This window comes from Magallana gigas, chromosome 8 (genome assembly GCF_963853765.1).
Source record: "Magallana gigas chromosome 8, xbMagGiga1.1, whole genome shotgun sequence".
Taxonomy (NCBI): domain Eukaryota; kingdom Metazoa; phylum Mollusca; class Bivalvia; order Ostreida; family Ostreidae; genus Magallana; species Magallana gigas.
The window spans coordinates 31137612-31156965 of record NC_088860.1 but is presented as its reverse complement, the minus strand read 5'-3'; the positions used below and the strand labels follow the sequence as shown (position 1 = coordinate 31156965).

Here is a 19354-nt window from a genome sequence, read left to right as displayed (position 1 = left end):
ACAATCTGAAAAATCCCGGATTAGGTAACGCTTTGATTGATGGCCATCGCTCGTTTTGTGATTTTTTTTTCTTTCAGAATTTGATAGTTTCGTTTCGCTAAAAAAAATATAATAAATCGTCTCGTGTCTATAAGTAGAGGATACTACTCTCAAATAATCAACAAGTTTTTAGCTAGACATCTGCTGTTGGATCAGTAAACTTGACAGTCGTCATAAACCCAGTCTCCCTTTGTTTGTGCTGGATAATTTTCTGCACACTCTCGCCATAATCAATTACAATACACTTCTGAATTTAAGCAACCGTAGAAATTATGAAACCTGATCCCCGGGTGCGAGTCGTGTACTTTTATGTAATTTCTCTCATACAGCATTACCATTATACGTCAGACCAAGAGCTGATGTCCAGATAAGATCAGTAAAAAATAAGATAGGGTTGTCGTGGGTTATATAGGATCGGGATCGACAGCCACGAAAAATCGACTGATATGAATATGAAACTTGATACGTCACGTTGATGAGTTTGCTTCAAGTATCTGTCAAATGTTATCGCGATTGGTATCTAAATAGCTATAAACCTCTCCAGATATTCTAGATTTTAAAAAAAAAAGAGGTTACCCGTTTTTTGTCACAAGCATCTTTAAATGCATGTATGTTGAATAATTCGATGCGTTGTCACGGTGTCCCAAGGGATAAGGCCACCCATAGATATTGCTGCAACTTTTACACATTTCTGAATTTTCGATCAAGAATACGCATCCACAATATGTTGAATTAACTTGATTTACTACGAAAACAAATTTAATATGAAAACAAACTTATATATGTATATAGTTTGCTTATAAAGATAACTTTAGATTTAAACAACAAAATGAAGAACTTAAGGGGGCTACCCAAACACTTGGGACAGTTCCCTTCATCCATCTTGGCCTAAATATGTGGTGTACATATAATTAGCTTTAACGATCTCTCTGGTCTTATCGGGGCATCTAAGTTGGAGACATGTCATTGCCGATTTTGTAAGAATAGCCATCTCCTTCTAATGAGTGTAATTTTGTATGCTTTGCGTGTGTTTATTTCTCCTTAAGCTACGCCTTGGCGTGACAAATTCAAGGGTAGTTCTATTTTGCCTTTCGGCCCGACACACAATCGGAATTTTTTTCAGAGGTTCGTAAGTTCGCTGAGGTGTTAGTAGCCCTTCATATAAGTGAACTAATACATGATTTCTCCTCATAAAAATGCATGTTGCGTATGGACTTTCAATTGAGAAAACACTGAACAATCTTTGCCATACCGATCATGCACACACACACATGTACAGGTACCACCATTTCTACAAATACTTCTTTTCTACTAACCCCCCCCCCTTCCACTTTTTTTAAATGGGCGTGTTGACAATCAAGATGACATTTCCGCTATTCCGGTTTTGACCTGGGTAATTACCATTGATTAAAACTGACCAGGGAAAAATGTACGTAAAATACATTAATTTGCGCAGGTGCAGAGAGGAAGACCATCTAAACTATGACTGGTCTTCAAATAATTATCATCTGAATTGCTTCTTGGAGATTAGCCCTGGCCGGCCAATACGTCTTTTATTGTGATCGACTGGCCATATAAATCAATGCCCAAATGTTTTTCTCTCATCCATCTCCGGTTTTATTTTTTCCCCTCGGTACGGTCATCTCATTATAGTCAGATTACTTCCGGTCGAAACAGTACCCGTGTACCGCTAAAAAAAAAATTCGGGTATTCTAACAGTTTCTTTCTCTGCATGATCAATTCTACTTCATCTCCAGCTCTGCTGGAAAGATGACGATTATCCAAGCCCCTTTGAAAAGTCTTACAAGGAATGATGGACATTTGAACAGTCAGAGAAAGTTCATGCAGCAAATCCACCCAGGATGCCCATTGTGAATTGCGTAACCCAAAGACCCAGGTACCGTGGTAACTCTGATCATGGCCGTAATTGGCAAAGACCGAAAATTGAATTAAGATTCCATCATAGGTCGTTGTGAAGGTGTCCCTACACCCTTTGGCCATAATCAAACGTCGGTCCGTTTGATAGATGTCCGAGATTTAACACGGCTGTATGACCACTGAATCCGTCAGGGTGTTTTATTGCGCTCCCTGCCTAAATTGCATGACATCGGAGAATTGATGGATTCCTTCCTAGAGTACAAGTGGGTATCGGGACGGAACATGAATACTCTGAGGCCAGATAGAAAAGACTGATTGAATTAAAATGTAAATTCCTTTGCTTAAAATATCGTTAAAATGTTAATGACATCAAGGTTTATTAAACAACTATCTATAAAACGCAGATTTAAACAGAGAAGTATTTGGGAATTCTTTTGTAAAGGATGACATTAGACAGGGGCAGAAAACTAGACGCAGAGAAAACACAGCTTACTATCGGCATTGCAGGGTGCCAAAAGTCACATGACCGCAAAAAGCCCTCTTGCAAGATCGATTTAAAAACAGAATCCAATCTGTTGAATTCCATGTGTTTTTCTTCTGTAACATGGTAAAATAAATACGATTGACTGTACTATTGAGCTTTATATATTGTACTAATGCCGCAAATGCTATTCAATCCAAATTAAAAAAAAGTATTTATTTTGACTGGACGATGAAAAGGGTAGACCTATTTTGTCGTTTATGAATGTTGACACGGGTAAACAATTATTCGATAGGGAAAGAAAAATATTTCATTTGAAAATACAATTACTGTTATGAAAATAGTCTGGATACCCTTGGCAAATCCGACACTCAGGTAATTTGAGCCCTTCAGAATATTGCGTGCAGGTGGGTACCCGATGAAGCGGCATAGCCCGGGGCTTCATTTATCAAATTTCATTGAGGCTCGCTGAACTGTGGTGACCCTTTCCCAGTCCCCACTCGAAGTGGATTTACACTTAAACCCAATTCCAAATATGATTAAAATAAAAATGTTTAACGGTTTGTTTCCAGTTCCCGGACGGGGTGGTTCCGTATGAAGTGGAAATAAATTAGTGCGCAGATTCACCTCTCCAGAGAAAATAAATGAGAAATGAAAAATGAAAATAAATAAGAAATACTGACCACCCCAAGTTGTAATTTTTAATGAGAAAATGGTAGCCAGAATAAGGCCAGGATTCAGTAGACTGGTTCTCGGGTGTAATCAATCGTTCTGTTTGTTAGCATGTTTAAGGTACACCGCACGGTATGTTCAATCGGAGGAAAATAAGCCCCCCAACTGTACTTATGGTAAATAGCGTAATGAATGCAAATAATGATAGCATTACTTCATCCAAAACAAATAGGCGAAAACAGTCTGCTGTCAAGTTGGGAGACCTTATTGGAAATCAAAAAAATCACCGCACGCTCTTCAAAGGCTAAGTACGCCGCTACATTACAGAATATTATTTTAAAGATTAAGAAATGTAAATAACTTGTAACTATAGTGACAATGAGTAGCCAGCATCCGGATCAATATTAACTTCAAACTGTTACAAATAAATATATTGAAATTCCCACACTCTTGAGATGGGAGCGCGATATTTGACCCGTATCTTTGAGTGCGAGGGCTGCACCGGTGATTAGTCTGACCACGGGGTTTTTATTGATGAATATATCAGATTGTCACTCCAGCATTAAGCGTTTAGGTTCATATTTTTAAAAAACTGACTCATAGTCCATGCATTTAAAAAGTCTACATAAAATATTGTATTTTTAAAACGTCTTGACCGACAAATATCCTTAAAGGACAAGCATAACAGTCTTAGAAGAATAGAAGTTAATTTGAAGGAACATGCAACATTTTGCATTTTTTTTTTTTATATAGGAAGCCATTTCGTGTAATACAATTTTTTAAGCGTTGGATAATTGGGGATGCGAGTAACAGGTCGGACCACTGATCTGTTCCTGTGCAAGAATGCAGACCCGCGCCACGGCTCCAGACCTCGGGGACTTGTTTCACACTGCGCCCCTGCAGACAGGCATTGTCTCCAGAAGTCAACATGAACACGATGCCCAGAGCATCACTGCATGCAATTGACATCCGAGATAGCCCCATCGTGGTCTGGTCAGAAGCCCTTTGTATTCCAAACAATTTACCCGTCAAAAGCCCCCGCGCATCTTTTCGTCCGACAGAGCTCCCAAAGACCATCTCTCTTCCCATTGCTGAGCTCATCGGAAACCAAAGCAAATTTGCGAACCCCTTTTTTCATTTCAATCAGACTAGTTTTGTTTTGATGAATTAAGAAGAGAGTCTTTTCAGACGTCTGACATGTATATGGTTTTGTAGATGATTACTTGGGGTGCGTTCTAAACAAGATACGTCATAGAATACATCTATAGAAAGAAGAAAAAATACAAGAGAGCATGCCAAATGTTCGGTGAAATATTAGAAGAAAAATGCTATGATTTTTTTTATTCAGAGAAATTCTAGAAATTTTATATTTAATCCTTTTTACAAAGATAGAGATAAAAAATATTAATTAAAAAAAAAATAATCCGTTAATCTTCATCAAATGAGTTTTTTGAATGCAAAATGAAAATGATTAAAATTTTGAATGCAACCATTCTTTAAATATATGCAATTCAATTCTATTTAATATTAATATTTTAGACCAAATTCCAGAATTACAATCATTATAAAAGCAAAGTCCCGTGGTTTTTTTTTTTCAATTACAATAGCAAAAATTTTAATTTTATTCAGCAAATTTTGTTCTTGACTCTCAAGAGATTGTACCTTTCAGGAAAAAACCATAAAATATGCACGAAAATGCAGCTAAATATTGAATTGATTCGATGGGTCATATTAGATTGATTAATTTGTACAGAGTTGGGTCGTCTCAGATTTCCTGATACGAGTTGATAAAGTTGACAATGGACCATTGTGAGTTTGTAGATTTGTTACAGACACTTGGGGGAGCCAGTAGACGCTCCAGATCGGATGAGTGGCAACAGTTGGCTTGCTTGACCAAAAGGAGACGTCACATTTTCTTTTTAATCAATTGAATATTTTATTTCAATTTTCAAAAATAATTTTAGGTTGATTAATTTATTTTTCTTATTTCCTTCGGCATATGACGAAGTATTAGAATTCTATAGTTCACAGAGAGAGAGAGAGAGAGAGAGAGAGAGAGAGAGAGAGAGAGAGAGAGAGAGAGAGAGAGAGAGAGAGAGAGAGAGAGAGAGAGAGAGATGGCGCACACTTAAAATTATGTTATATTTCGGCAAGTTTATAATTTCTGTTTTGATAAGAATTTTCAAGCTACCTTCGTACATTAATCTTTTAGACCAAAAATTTGTATGTTATTTGAAATGCAAAATTTTTTTTTTTAAATATGAGAAAAAAAATCACATATTTTTTGGTAAGAGACTTCTTTTTTTTGCCACCCTCCTATGAACATGTATCAAGATCATTACTGTGACCCAGTAATAGTTCCATAATACAAACAATGAATTGGAGTGTTTGCATTTCATGAAAAATTCAAATTTCAAGTCTAAGGAAATATGTAAGAGTGACAAACCGACTGGGGTGCGAGATTTGAAAATTATATATTTCTATTGATTTAATAAGTAGCCCTGACCGCTGAACAATACCTGTCAGAGCCCATTTCTATAGAACTACTATTAAAATATTATTGATAAAAAAAATTCTTTCGTAAGAAGCCTTTGTGATTATGATATTTTTGTCAATTACGTGTCGGTTGGAGGAACGAACGACTGATGAAAATGGTCTGTCTGTGGCGTGAGAAAAGTTCTCTTATTGACATATGCAGAGGAACACAAACAATGCAATTGAACACTAGGGGGAAATATTTACAGCAAATAAGAAAACCGTCTATGCTCCAAATTACAGACTCCAAAACTGTGTTGGGTTTTTTTTTCTTCATTTGCGTAAGAGGGGGGGGGGGCACCAAAGTTCTTCATATTACTCCCCGAGTTGTTTCGACCTAAATCTACGTATTGGAATAAAAGTTCCCCGATTCGAACAATGGAACAAGAACAAAACTCTAGCGGTGGAACTGAATGAAGCGCTATGCGCGGGTTGGGCCCCCTCGCCGGGACACTGTAAATTAAATCCCCCCGACAAAGAACTATTTCTTATCGCGTGTTGAAGCGGAACGACCGAACAACACACATAAACGCCCAGTTTCAATAAATGAATAATATGAAGTATTTTTTTTTTACTTTTTTTTTTGGACATAGCATTTTCACAAGACAATTTCGACTGTGTTTAGTAGATAGAAGCGAGTGTTTGATTTTCCATTTTTAATTTGTGAAGTAATTACACTTGGCTGGGACGTCAAGGAAAATCCACCTTTGTCATTCCGTCTCCTAGTCTCCTTGAAATCTCAACATTGGTATTCCTATTGTCCCTCTACTGAAATTGAGTTTTCGTCTTGGCTGATTGAGAATCGAGTCAACAATGGAAGCTTATTCTTTGATTTGAGACAAATAGAAATTCTCTCTCTCTCTCTCTCTCTCTCTCTCTCTCTCTCTCTCTCTCTCTCTCTCTCTCTCTCTCTCTCTCTCTCTCTCTCTCTCTCTCCTCTGTATGTCATGTCTGTATGTACCAATGTACCTATCATTTACCATGTAATACAATAATCATTATAATTACTTGTGTTTGAAAGGTGTTTTCGCACCTAAGAATAAATGTTAAAGGAAATTTCGACGTTAGCTTTTTTTATATATTGCAATTAATAAATAAATGAGACACCTGTAGATACCAGAGATCTATATACAAAGTATTACAGACCAATTATCGTCAAAAACTGTTGATTTCATTATCGAGTCGTCATCAATGTCCCAATTCTGACCGCTAGAAGTGCCGAAATCAACACCTTCTGACCGAAAATGACGCAAGTCTGTTCTTCAAACAGACACCGGTTAGATTTTGTTGGTCTTTATTAGAGAACCAACCATTGATTTTCACCTGCAGCATGAATAGACATAATTGGGGATAAAATTTAGCGGTCCAGGTTAAAATATTATTGCATCGGTTGATATGCTATATGGAATGCGAGAAAGAATGAGAAATAAAATCAATTTAGTGTAACGGAAATTGGCAAATGCATGCAATTTAATTAATTGAGTTGCCAAACAAGATTGCCACATTGAGAAGAATTACCACCCAGAATAAAGAAAAGGTAAAAATAATGCTAATGACAGCATGTTACCTATTGAATTGATTGACTGCAAGAATATTTGTTTAAAAAAATATATACAATTCAACACAAATAATATCCTAAATGCTTTTCAGGAGAGGAATTTGCTCTTAAAGGTTTTTCTTCTCCAACACATGAAGAACTAGTGAGTCTTGTCCAATTTTCAATCGAATCAAGGACTTGCTTTATGTTATAACTGTTCCAATGCGTTAAAAAAATCCATTAATTTTTATATTGTAAGAGAGATAACCCTTTCTTATCGTATATAAAATTCGATCTGTATTTTAATAAGAATTACCTCCCTTTGCCCAAAGCTGACCATTTTAATTTTTTTTTTTTTATTGCTGGTCAAAACAAATATTTTTTTTAATCGTCGTTATAATCAGCATCAAATAACTCAACAGATTTTATCAAATAAATCCCAAATCCAGCTGTACATATATTTGAACGAAACATAGAAATTTGAACATTCGAACTTACTTCGCTTTAAAAAAGGTTCTTGGGTATGGTGGTAGGCTAACTCTGTTTTTTTTTTATTTTAAAAACTAAGTTATTTTTTTTTCGTAATAACTTACTTAGTAAAGAGAAAGTTCGATTAAATCTAATATCCTCCGTTAAACTTGTCATTTAAGAAAATATACCGGTATTCAATAAGGAATTTCCCGAAATATTTTAGAGTTGTCGCTCTTTCTACAAATAGCCCAGAGATGACCCTACAGTTATCTCTCTTTGTCGCTTACCTGTGAAACTGAATAATCCGTTTAATATTAACAGCAGCATCACATACAAAACAATTAATTCACAATCAGAAAAAATAATCACAACTTAATCCAAACAAGAGAGGTTTCGTAATAACGAAAAACAGCCGCAAAATTCACTTCACGAACAAGACCCAAAATACTCTACCACCAAACGCACATTGGGTGCACTTTCGCTTGTTTTGAAATATAAATCGGATCGGGTTTTCCTCTGTTGAATCACTGATATGCCAGATTTCATTCAAATCCGTTCAATGGGGGGACAAATCCATGAATACGGGGTCTTTTTCCCTCTTAGAATCATATCTGCGCTTACCAATAACTTCTTTCTCGCAGTCATAAAACACCATTATTACAGTTTCTAATGCAACATAAAAGTTATTATCAGCGATTTAGATAAACTTCGTCAGACATGTTCGGCCATCCTTTCATGTACTAAAGGCTGCCAACACGACACAATATATCCAAAAGAATCACACAAAAGCAGTTTTGTTCCGCCCGTATCACTTCGAGCTTTTCTCGACCCAAGTCTTAACAGAAACTGAACTCCATTGCTTTCATTCAAGACTAACAAAGGTATTTCGACAATTTTCTACCTTCTAATCGACTGGCATTAAACCTTGGACTATTCGAGATTTGAAAAATCTCAACAGATTCTTCAAGCAAGGTATTAATAACTGCACAATTCTTTCTTTATTAGGGTGTCAATTCGCATAGCCATCAAAAGATACAAAATAACAAATAAAATAATAGCCGCTTTAAATGGACTATTCATAATGTCTTTATTTTCTTTGTATACTTGATAAATACCCTTTTCTCCTATTAATACATAGCCCCAGCTTTAAAGTTTGTATTAAAATGTATTAATTCAAAAAGGTTACTCTATCGCCTTTTGAAACGCGATATGTAAATCAAGAAATGCATTCAAAGCGAAAACAAGGGGCTTATAATAGACCTCTTATAAGAAGTCAGTGCCTTTTATTCCTCAGAGAGCGCACGATACAGTGGTGGATCTGATATTAAATACTGAAAAGAGTGTGATTTAAAAGGTAGGGTTTATTGCCAAAGCAATCTCCGCGCTTTTGTATCATTTTAAAACGTATTGTGCGCCTTCAAAAGAGGAGGGTGGGTATTAAGGAACAAGCTACAATACACACAAAAATGTTTGGATTTAGGAAATCGCCGGCCAGACGACAGGTGCTGTCTTGTTTAAATATTGACATGCGGCATTAAACAGTTTATTAAGGCATATAAAATATTTTCCTCTTCATTCAGCTTTTATCCCCCACGGTTTCGATAGAACAGTTAAGGTGACATTACGATATTACTTGACAAGATAGGTTTACAGAAACTTTTAAGGCAATCGGAAACAAGTCTAAATTATTTCGTTTTTTAACTTCTAAAAAAAAGAAGAAGAAGAAGCAGGAATGTTGTGTACATGTATGTCTTCGCTTGAAACAAGTTATTGATAACAAAATCATCCTGCTGTAACCGTAAAACAATTACATCTCCCATAAAAAAAACCCTCCCTCAATGCAATTTATTCCAAACCAGCTCCAAGATCAAGATTTCTTATTTTTAAATATGAGCATCAACGTCCTTAAACAGATTCGGAATATTAGGTCACTACTGTATTTTACAAATGATGGTGGTATAGCAATGTCCTTTTTATGATATAGCAAGATAACTATACACGATAAACGCTTATTTGAATTGGGTGAATTGATGAATGCATACGAGTACAATAAGAAACGAAATCCATGTAAATGGCTACAATGAGAAGATTTCCTTTTATGCATATCCTTATGTCTCTTTCTTCCACATGCCACGTTAAGCTTTTTAAAATCACAAATTCCTTGTCATTATTTGGCTTATTTACCATTTGGTGATATTTTGATTTTTTATGTACATGTGTTAAACTAAGGCCCTACATTTTGACATTTCAGGCTTTATTTTTTGTTTGAAATGAAATGAACACTTTTTGAGGTGAACCAAATACTCACCCAAACTTTTACAATGTCATTTACAATTTACAATGTACATGCATGCAACATAATGAACAATCATACCTTAGGATAACATCAGTAGGCAAAACAAAAAGGGACACCTAAGGTGAGCATTTTTAAAGATATGATGAGATTCGTTTTTTCTTTATTATCTATTATCAGAAGTGAATAACAAGAACCGTCCGAACTTTCAAATGGCCTATAGATGTGTAAGAACTCTGCAAAAACTAGAAACCTAGATCATTGGTTACTAGTACAGTCATTGATTCAAATTTTCCTGGAAAATACTCTCCATCGATTCAGTAAATCCAAAACTTGACACTACTATAGTTTTTTTTTTTAATTTGACATGACTACTGATGGCCCCCTTATGAAAACAGTCATCTTTAGAATCGTGCCGACCTCCATTTTTTTGTGAAAGGACTGTTTTGTTGACATTTGAATGGCAGGTGGTCCTTGATTTGCGGTCTCTTACAGAAATAATGTGGGCACGCTTCTCGTGTAAATTTCCAACCATTTGATTATCTTCTTTTATCAGAGATTAAACCATACACTCACCCCTCCCCTCTCCACTACACCCCCCCCCCCCCCCATTTCCAGTGCGTATGACCCTTACATATCTTTAAATTCGTTAATGATGGCATTTTTTCTTTCATTTAAAAGCACACGACGAAGGTGTCTTTGAATTCTAAAGGTATTGATTTGTCGCGATCTTACATCTTTACGCCCTTTAGTAAGATAATTCTATGAGTATTCTCTGAGGTACAAAAGAATTCTCACCTGTTTCCTCTTCCGTAGGATTTCTTCGGGAACCATCAGCAAACTGTCGAGAATTTTAATAATCCACAAATTTTCTTCGTTATTCACAACACATTCACTCATAAAATAATCCACAATAAACTAAAAACTCTGGGCGAAAGGAAAAAGAATACACACGCCTTAACGCCATGCACGAGAATTTGCGAATAATTAAGATTATTACATTTTTTTTTCACCACAATAATTTTAACATTCGATACACCTTTAATTTATTGCGGACAAAACGCGCCCCAGTCACATAATGTTTTTGTTAGGAAAGTAGGTATCACTTTTCCATCGTTTTCAATGGGGAAGGGAATAAAACATGCTGTATTGTGGCCCAAGTTTTCAATGCCCCTATAGAAACTTTGCCTTATTGTTACCGAATCTGTCTTGGGGCTTTCTTCTGGTGAAAATATTCACTTGGGGATAAAATAGCAGCTCCTCTGTCCTGAACAATGGGGCGAATTTTCCGGTAGCTTCGTAAGGTACAGTCATCCTTTTCATTCCGCAATCGTTTTATTACTTGTGATGAATATTATCTGCTGATTAATCTGAAAAACAGAGAAAAGACGTTACATTCTGGACGACCAAGGCACACGAGCTGTAGAAGAAAATGTCGACAAGGTTGTGTCTTTCAGAGAGATAGAGAGAGGGGGGGGGGGTTGCTTCTTGATTGATATCCTTGTTGTTTTTCAATTGTTTTAAGGTGGAACTATTTGTCTTACTCTATGAATGATAACTGTCATCGTCGAGTAACAAAAATTGAACATAAACTTCATTCTCTTTGATAAGTTCTGTGGTAAAGCTTCTTTCAGGCGTGTGCATTCATAGAAAAGAGACGTTCATTTTTTTATATCGCTAGTTTGCAAACAAAATCACGATTAGACAATTGAAATAATCGATTAGAGCAGCTTTTTTCCCCAGTTATCTGTTAAATTACATGCTGTTGATACCAACGGCTATATGTCGTCTGTACATCTTTTGTGAACTTGAAATATCGGTAAACATGGCACCGTCTGTATCAATCTCAGTCTCACTGCGTGAGGTTCTCTCCGGCGGCATGTCCGTATAATCAAGGTGTATTGTTCAGGTTACACAATCGCACAAAAAACCCAAGCTCTTAAATCTCAATGTTATCTAGATTGTCGAGCTGATGCAAGTTGCAGTATCGCGCATCTGTGATGACCTTGTGACATGTGTAACGACTTCCGTTTACACACTGAAATAAAGTCGTCAGATTCTACATAGATAGTGCATCAGTTACGGAGATAACTGACATCTTACTCAAAAGAGAGTTTAAATGCATGAACAACATCATAGGCCTAACAGAAAACCCAGATACCGGGAAACACGTACGATGAAACCAAAATATACTACACTTACCATAGCTAGATTTTAATTCACTCAGCAATTAGATAAACGGACAGGCTTATCGCTCTCTAGTATTTCCAAAAAAATCTCACTGAAAAATGTATCAACTTTTCCTGTAGCTCCGGATAAATTCACCAAGGACTCCAAACCGATACTCTCTTTAGCTGGAAATTTCGAATTATATGCACAATACAGTCCAATGGAGTGTTTTGATAAGCTGATGAATGAGTGGTGTCCCCTTATATGTTGACGGAGAGAATGCTTTTGAAACTGTTAACAATAAGGCAAATAGAGCCACGAGGGGGTTTATTGTCGGGCTTATAAAGGACCGGGGTAGAATAGATCCGCAGGCCCAGAGCATTTGTATGGAACATATTCGCATATGGCTAGCCTTGTAAAGGTTGATATACTTGGGTATTATCCCGGCATTGAAAAGAAGCTCCCCTACACGAATAGTTTCCTCAAAGAACTCTTATTCAATTTTTACAATGTTTCTAAATACGTTTTACATATCTATGTCCATATCAAAAGGCCTTCACAGAATGGGTATTTTTTTTCTATTGAAAAATACATTAAAATAACAACAATAGGCCTAAATATTTTATTCATTTATTCCCCCATGCCGGCTTTGGGTGATCATGTGTTTTTTAAAAAACTTTTATTTATCTCTACGGGCCCTTTGCATGAAAAAAGGCTTTGGATACTCGTATGGTGAAATTGCGTTTATTTGAAGCCATCGCCTGTGAAACGTAATGTTAAAGAAACAGGAACCAAAGCGATAAAGACGAGTATTGATGGGAGTTATTCTTTAAACAAGCTGATGTCGGGTCATTGTTGATGAACCTTTTCAATTATAAAGTGTCTTTCTCTCTCTTCTTAGGCGCTTTCACCGACGTGCCCGATCTATAGATCTATTATATGCAAGTTCGTTGCATAAAAACTTGATAGATTGAGAACATTTGAGTGTCTTTCTCTCTCTCTCTCTCTCTCTCTCTCTCTCTCTCTCTCTCTCTCAATCATGCCTACGTTACCACCAGTATAGGCAATATTCTAACAATCTTCACCCTCCTACCTTACACTAAAGTACAAAAAATGTTACCTGAAAAAGTCTACCGAAAGTAAATGTCCTATAAAATGAAACACCTTTAGACCCATCCTGGTTCCATTCACCGGGTATGACGTGCTCATATGCAGGTGGACGAGTGGGTGTGATGCAGTTTAATCTTGATTGAAAATTATTTATCTAAATCTTTCTTCATTCAATCGAGCTTCGATCTCCCTCCCTCTCCATTTATGTACATGACAGAAAACCTGTGCTTGGCACGGGGAAAAAACGAGTGCAATTTCAAATACAAAACCCTTTTATATATGACGACAACGCTTGACAACCCCCAATCTTTTCTACTTTTTACCTGAAAAATCCAAAATCCAATCCCCCATTGTTCGCTCATACAAAAAAGGCACAGAGGCAGCTGTTTTTATGGTACAAAATGCATTTACCATTGAATTACGATCGCCGTGTTAACTCACTATACAGGTATTGCTTGATTATAAATAATAAAACCCTTGATACATTGTATTCAGATTTTGGTTGTCGCAAAAAGGAGCAGTCCGGTTTCAGTTACCAGAATGAAGAAAAGACTGGCAAAGTTACGCCGAGATTAACGTTAATCAAGCGATACGTGAATGAGAAAATAATCGACTATCTATGTCACCTATAGAAGAAAGGGAAAGCTTTGGTGAAATCCTTTTCAGAGATATTTGTCTATCTGCATCATCAATTCTATTTTAAAAAAGCTCCAGAAATTTCGTAATAACTAGAGAGCTCTTTCACATGACCTTATCGATAATTTGATCACACGACCTAACAAACATTGCTTCTAAAAACCTTTCATCCTTTTTTAACATCGTGCATTCGATTAAAATCTTCTCAGTTTGTATGCAATTTCCGGATGTAAAAAAAAGCATCAGCGAGTTGTTTGCTGTCAATTATTAATTTAAAGCTTTCGCTTCTGAGATAAATTGTGTCAATATCAGCCCTCAATATCAGAAGAATTGAATTCAGAAAAGCTGATACCGTCAAGCACACAATACAGGCGGAATTTAAATCATGAGAAAAACATTTCCAGCCCTCCAGATCATGTCAACTTAGTTTAGGCAGAATGACATGTTTAGAAATAAATAACAAAGATCTACATTTGTTTTGCATAATTTTAACCATAAATGTTTGTGACGCCAATAGAGAAACCGGGGGGGGGGGGGCATGCTTGGGTGGGGCAGTGGTGGGGGAGAACCTACATGTAGCGCCGTTTTGTTTCAAGTATCAAGAATTATATTTTTATTTAAACGAACTTCTTACTGAAAGAACATACCTATACAGCGTGGATGTGACAATCACTTTCCATCACTTATTTAAATCAAGGGTTCGTCCAAATCCTTCTTGTCATTGGATGCACAATGCCGAAAGTGTTAGTAGAATTATATCCACATTTCACATAGACAACAAGTTAAAAAAAAAACAGATTAAAAAATTTAAAAAATCCCCACACCGATAGAACAAACGAGACGAGAGGAAGCCCCATTTGCCTGCGCCCTGGATTCTTGGTAACCATCTATCCTAAAGATATCCAAAAGCTTTCAATTGCCAGGTCCTTTCATTGGTTCGTTTCACAATAGTCAAAATGTATAGGTATTGAGGGTCGTTGTTGCTCCGAGTTGGTGTATTTTGATGACTGAAGAGCGTATATTGTCTAGAGCTACCAGATGTCTCCTAATTTCATCGCTTCTGAATACCTGCTTTTAAGGTCGGGGAGCCGTTCATTTGTCCTTTTGAATATGTCCCCCTTTCATCCACTGTCATCTATAGTTTCAAATTGTTCACATGTTTTCAAAAGCTTTCAGCACTTGGATAAAATAGTTACAATAAACCCAGGCGCTGTGTAGCGCTTCTAAATAGAAGTTCCTTGATAAAAGGCTTTTCATACAAAATTTGTAATAATTCTCTCCCTTTTCCTGAACGATGGGTCGTCATATGCAACAAACTTATCTATCGTCCCCGGTTCACTTTATTTACTCCAGAGACCAATGAATTGTGAGGGGTTTTAAAAAAAACCTTTAAACGACGGCAAGTTGTCGACAAATAAGTCTTCCCATTATTCTTGTAGTAAGGCACCCACCCAATTAAATTTGAAGCGACTCAATGGTTCTGACAAAAATTCTTACTTATCTTGAATCGTTGGATTCCATATTGTAAGTAATCATCTCCGATTATTGACACAAACGCCGCTTTGGGTCGCCCTTCGTGTTCAGATATTGAACATCCAAAAAAAAAAAAGAGAAACAGTTTCACATTTCAGTAGAAAAACTGAACGCACAATTCGCCTGATGCGAGTGCGAATATTCATATATTATGTTGTAAAAATCGACCAAGGATTTGAATTGATATTAATGAAAAGAATACCCCCATTCGATCTGTATGAGAGCTTTAGAAATTCAAACAAACGTGTGTATTTAATGTTACAATATCGCAAATGCGTGCTATTGAATTCAGCGACATAAAATCTGCCAAAGAACAAGAAAAGGTTTCGCCAAATTGAGCCCACTTTACCCTGGAACAAACACACGAGAATCGCCCATTTTATTCCCCACTGTCGTTTTTCATGTTCAGTTGCTGCCCGACTGTAAATCAAATGAGTGAAAGAAAAAAATAATACCCTTTCTTTTCGCCTTAATTTAACCCTATTTGGGCCCGTTATGTTCAGTTGCACAAAAGATGTCCATTCAAATCTCTATTCTTAACCCAAAGAAAAGGAATCAATCACGCATGCGCAAACAATGCTATGCTTTACAATTTAGAATAGTAGAATTATCACACATTCACTGTAAAATAAATCTACATACAGAAACCCCTTCTTTGGTAGTTAAGGACTGCTTATGAGAAATTGAATCGAAACAAACGAAACTATTGAATTTTCTCTTGTAAACTTATGGAGGCTTCATGGATTTTCTGATTATTTCGTTGTCTATAGTAAACTTCAAAGTTTGGGCTGCGTTCGATTACCAGAGTCTCTCTTTCATGTGCATTTTGAAACTTGGTATATGACAATACAAAGATCAATACGGCTGAAATGAGCTTTTGATGACAAGAACAATAACTCCATCCTGCAGGGCCGCGCTTTATTATACGCCAAAACAATATTTTGATTACAATATTCTCGCAGTGGCGAAATTCTCAAGAAAGGAACTGCTTAATTGAAAAAAGAGATTTTTAGTGTTCGAGGTCCGCTGAATGATTTCATTTATAAGCTCGTTTATATCTCTTCCTATTCACTGTAGTTTCTCCATTGTCAAAATCATTTTCTGTTCTAAAGATTGGAGTTTCTTCATTGTCGTAATCATTTTCTGTTGGTTGTCGTTGTTAAAGTCTTCGTGAGAACAGCATCCACCATTGTGTTGTTGTTTTTTTCTCCCTGAAACATTGGACTTTCCAGTTTGTTGAATTTCTGTAAGACTTGTATGAGGCCTGAGCAGTTGTGATCATATGATATTCCTTCTTACGATAAAAATACAAGCTTGGTTGCATTGTGGTTGATGATGACAACTTAAGGTAGTTCACCACATCAATGATCATACATGTACTTTTAATTGGTGTGACAACTTAAGGTAGTTCACCACATCAAGGATCATACATGTACTTTTAATTGATGTGACAACTTAAGGTAGCTCACCACATCAAGGATCATACATGTACTTTTAATTGATGTGACAACTTAATGTAACTCACCACATCAAGGATAATACATGTACTTTTAATTGATGTGACAACTTAAGGTAGCTCACCACATCAAGGATTATACATGTACTTTTAATAACACACGTCAAAAGATGGCGATTTACATCCTTTGTTAAATTGTTTACATCGATCGATTTGATTGGATATCAATATAGCTCAGTGGTTAAAGTATCGGAATTGTGAACCGCAGATCCCGGGTTCAAATTCGCCTAATGCCTTTGTTCATATCAGAAAATCTAAATCATTTTTTCCTTAAACTTGTTTATTTTTCGCCAATATTGGCTGATATACTACTGATGCATTAAGCTACATGTATTTTTCATAACTTCTTAGTATATTCAAGTCGTTTTCTACTGATTGAAGAAACCATTCAAAAGTATAATGAGCCACCTTTACTAACCAAGTTAATTTTTGACTTACAAAACCCAAATATCTACATGTTTAATGCAAAATATAACATGTACATGGACCTTTGCTAGCTCGTTTGTTGTTCATTTTCATTCCCTGTAATGCCACAGTTTTGACATATTTCGCATACACCACGAAACCTTACAATACATACTAGTACTCAGCTAAACATCATGCAATGCATCATACAATACTTGTAAAAAGATTTCTTACCTGAAGATGTGTGAATCCAGAATCATCTTCAGTTTTTTTTATTGTTCATTCAGATCTAGACAACCGTGTTTATATATGTAACAACTGACAAACACACACAGATATATATATATATGTATATGTATTCAGAGCCAGCAAACATAAAATGGAATTTATTCAACAAAAGAACAAAATATTCAAATTTCCCAGGAGATGGTACCATGATGCACCTTAAGGGTCTTGCAAGCGTTTAAAACAATACGGTTTTGTGTTTTCGCATCCCGGGCGTGACAAGCGCCTGAGTTTACGATGCTCCGTCTATCGGCCATTACCTTTTTAGTGAATAGGGAGGCTGTTGATGTTTTGTTACTCGGGGTTTAATATTTGATGGCGCTTCCACACGGTATGTCACCTTGCTATTGTGACAATTTAACTTTTAAGATATTAATGAACTTGTACTTGTCTAGCATCCTTTCAATGATAATTCGGTCTTCAAAAGCATTATTCACAAAAAAGTACCAAACCTGTCAAGTCAATCACTATTTTTACATGCATTTAAATTGACTATACTAAAATTACTTTTCATCCTTCTAAAAAAAAAAAACAAAAGCTGCATGCAAAAGAGAAACGTCAGAAATGAAAACATGAAGATACGATTTTTTCAATAATCACGTTTTAGATTTTACCTGTCGAAGAACTGGAGATTGTCGAAAAGGCAGAGTAGATCCAAGCTTTTTCTCCTGAAGGCGGTCTTTGCCAATGTATTCTGCAGGTTGATCTGTTCGAGACTTTAACATATGTATACATAAAGATTTCATTGTATCGTCGCCTCTAATTCTCTGTTAATTTTCTTTTAACTCTATTCATTGTTCTGAAAGAATGTCGTAAGTCCGCACGTAGCATTTCGCTCAAATGAAAAGCAACTGGCTAAGTCTATTGAAACTGATAAATAAGGGGTAAAAAAATAAATAAGATATTTATAGAACGTTTGCATTAGCCAGAAAAGGACCCATTGTACCCTAATGGCAGGTTATTTGATTGGATACAATACCATGGCAATGTGCATATATCTTTACATGCATTGTATGGATTCCAAAACAAAGACTAAATAAAAGTTTAAACAAAGCTATTATTTATACGATATTGTGTAACGTGTCTTTTAATGTTTGCACTCTAGGACTATGTCCACCTTTTTAGTATCAATACAGATACAAAAACGCTTTTAAATTCGTGTGAGTGTTTTTGTGATGTTGAGGATGAGTTTTTTGTTCATGTATGGATTACATAATTGAATATTTTACGTGCCCATTGTGTCAAAGTGTGAGCGTGCATATGTAAACTTGTGGAAACGTTTTGAATTAGATACCTGCATATCGACTGTATATAAAGTGCTTTATTGCTTGTTCAAGCGTAAAAAAAGAAAGTATATGGAAGTATTTGTTAAACCTTAAGTTTTCCTTTAAAATGAAGCCGGTTCAGAATGCTTTAGGATGTTTCAATGAATAGAGAAATCTGTGCACATTAAACATGGCCAGGACAGACAAAACCTCTCGAATTATGTTTCATTTAGCCGTCTTATCCTTTCAACAAAACACTGAAGATAAAACTCGCAGCCGCTGCAGAATACATCATTGTTCACGTCTCAAAAGGGTCGGGTCTTGTACGGAAATGAAATTTTGACACCAAAAATGGAGAAATGAACTATACAGATTCGAGAATGAAAGGGCATTGTGAAAAATTGTAAAAAGAGATGCTGCGCTCAGCTGTTAGAAAAGCGATATTATAGCAGTCAGATTCGAATTACTTGACGATGGGGAGAGGCAGCTTCTATAGTGGCTTAATCTCGTATTAAGGGCCCGCCATCAT

The 19354-nt window shown here is 36.1% G+C and overlaps 1 long non-coding RNA gene across 2 annotated transcripts in view; it reads right to left on the bottom strand.

The window, feature by feature from the left end:
- LOC105348063 (uncharacterized) overlaps positions 1-15533 on the bottom strand; it is a 30065-nt gene extending 14532 nt beyond the window's left edge. Inside the window, exons 1-2 of one of the 2 annotated variants that reach the window (XR_010708302.1) lie at positions 14469-15533; positions 10705-11276 (exon numbers count right to left, since the gene is read on the bottom strand). This is a non-coding gene — a long non-coding RNA (uncharacterized lncRNA). Of the gene's footprint in view, positions 1-10704; positions 11277-12108; positions 12540-14468 lie in introns of those variants that run through there. The other variant, XR_010708301.1, reaches the window with a different exon arrangement.
- Between the last annotated feature and the right edge of the window lie 3821 nt (positions 15534-19354).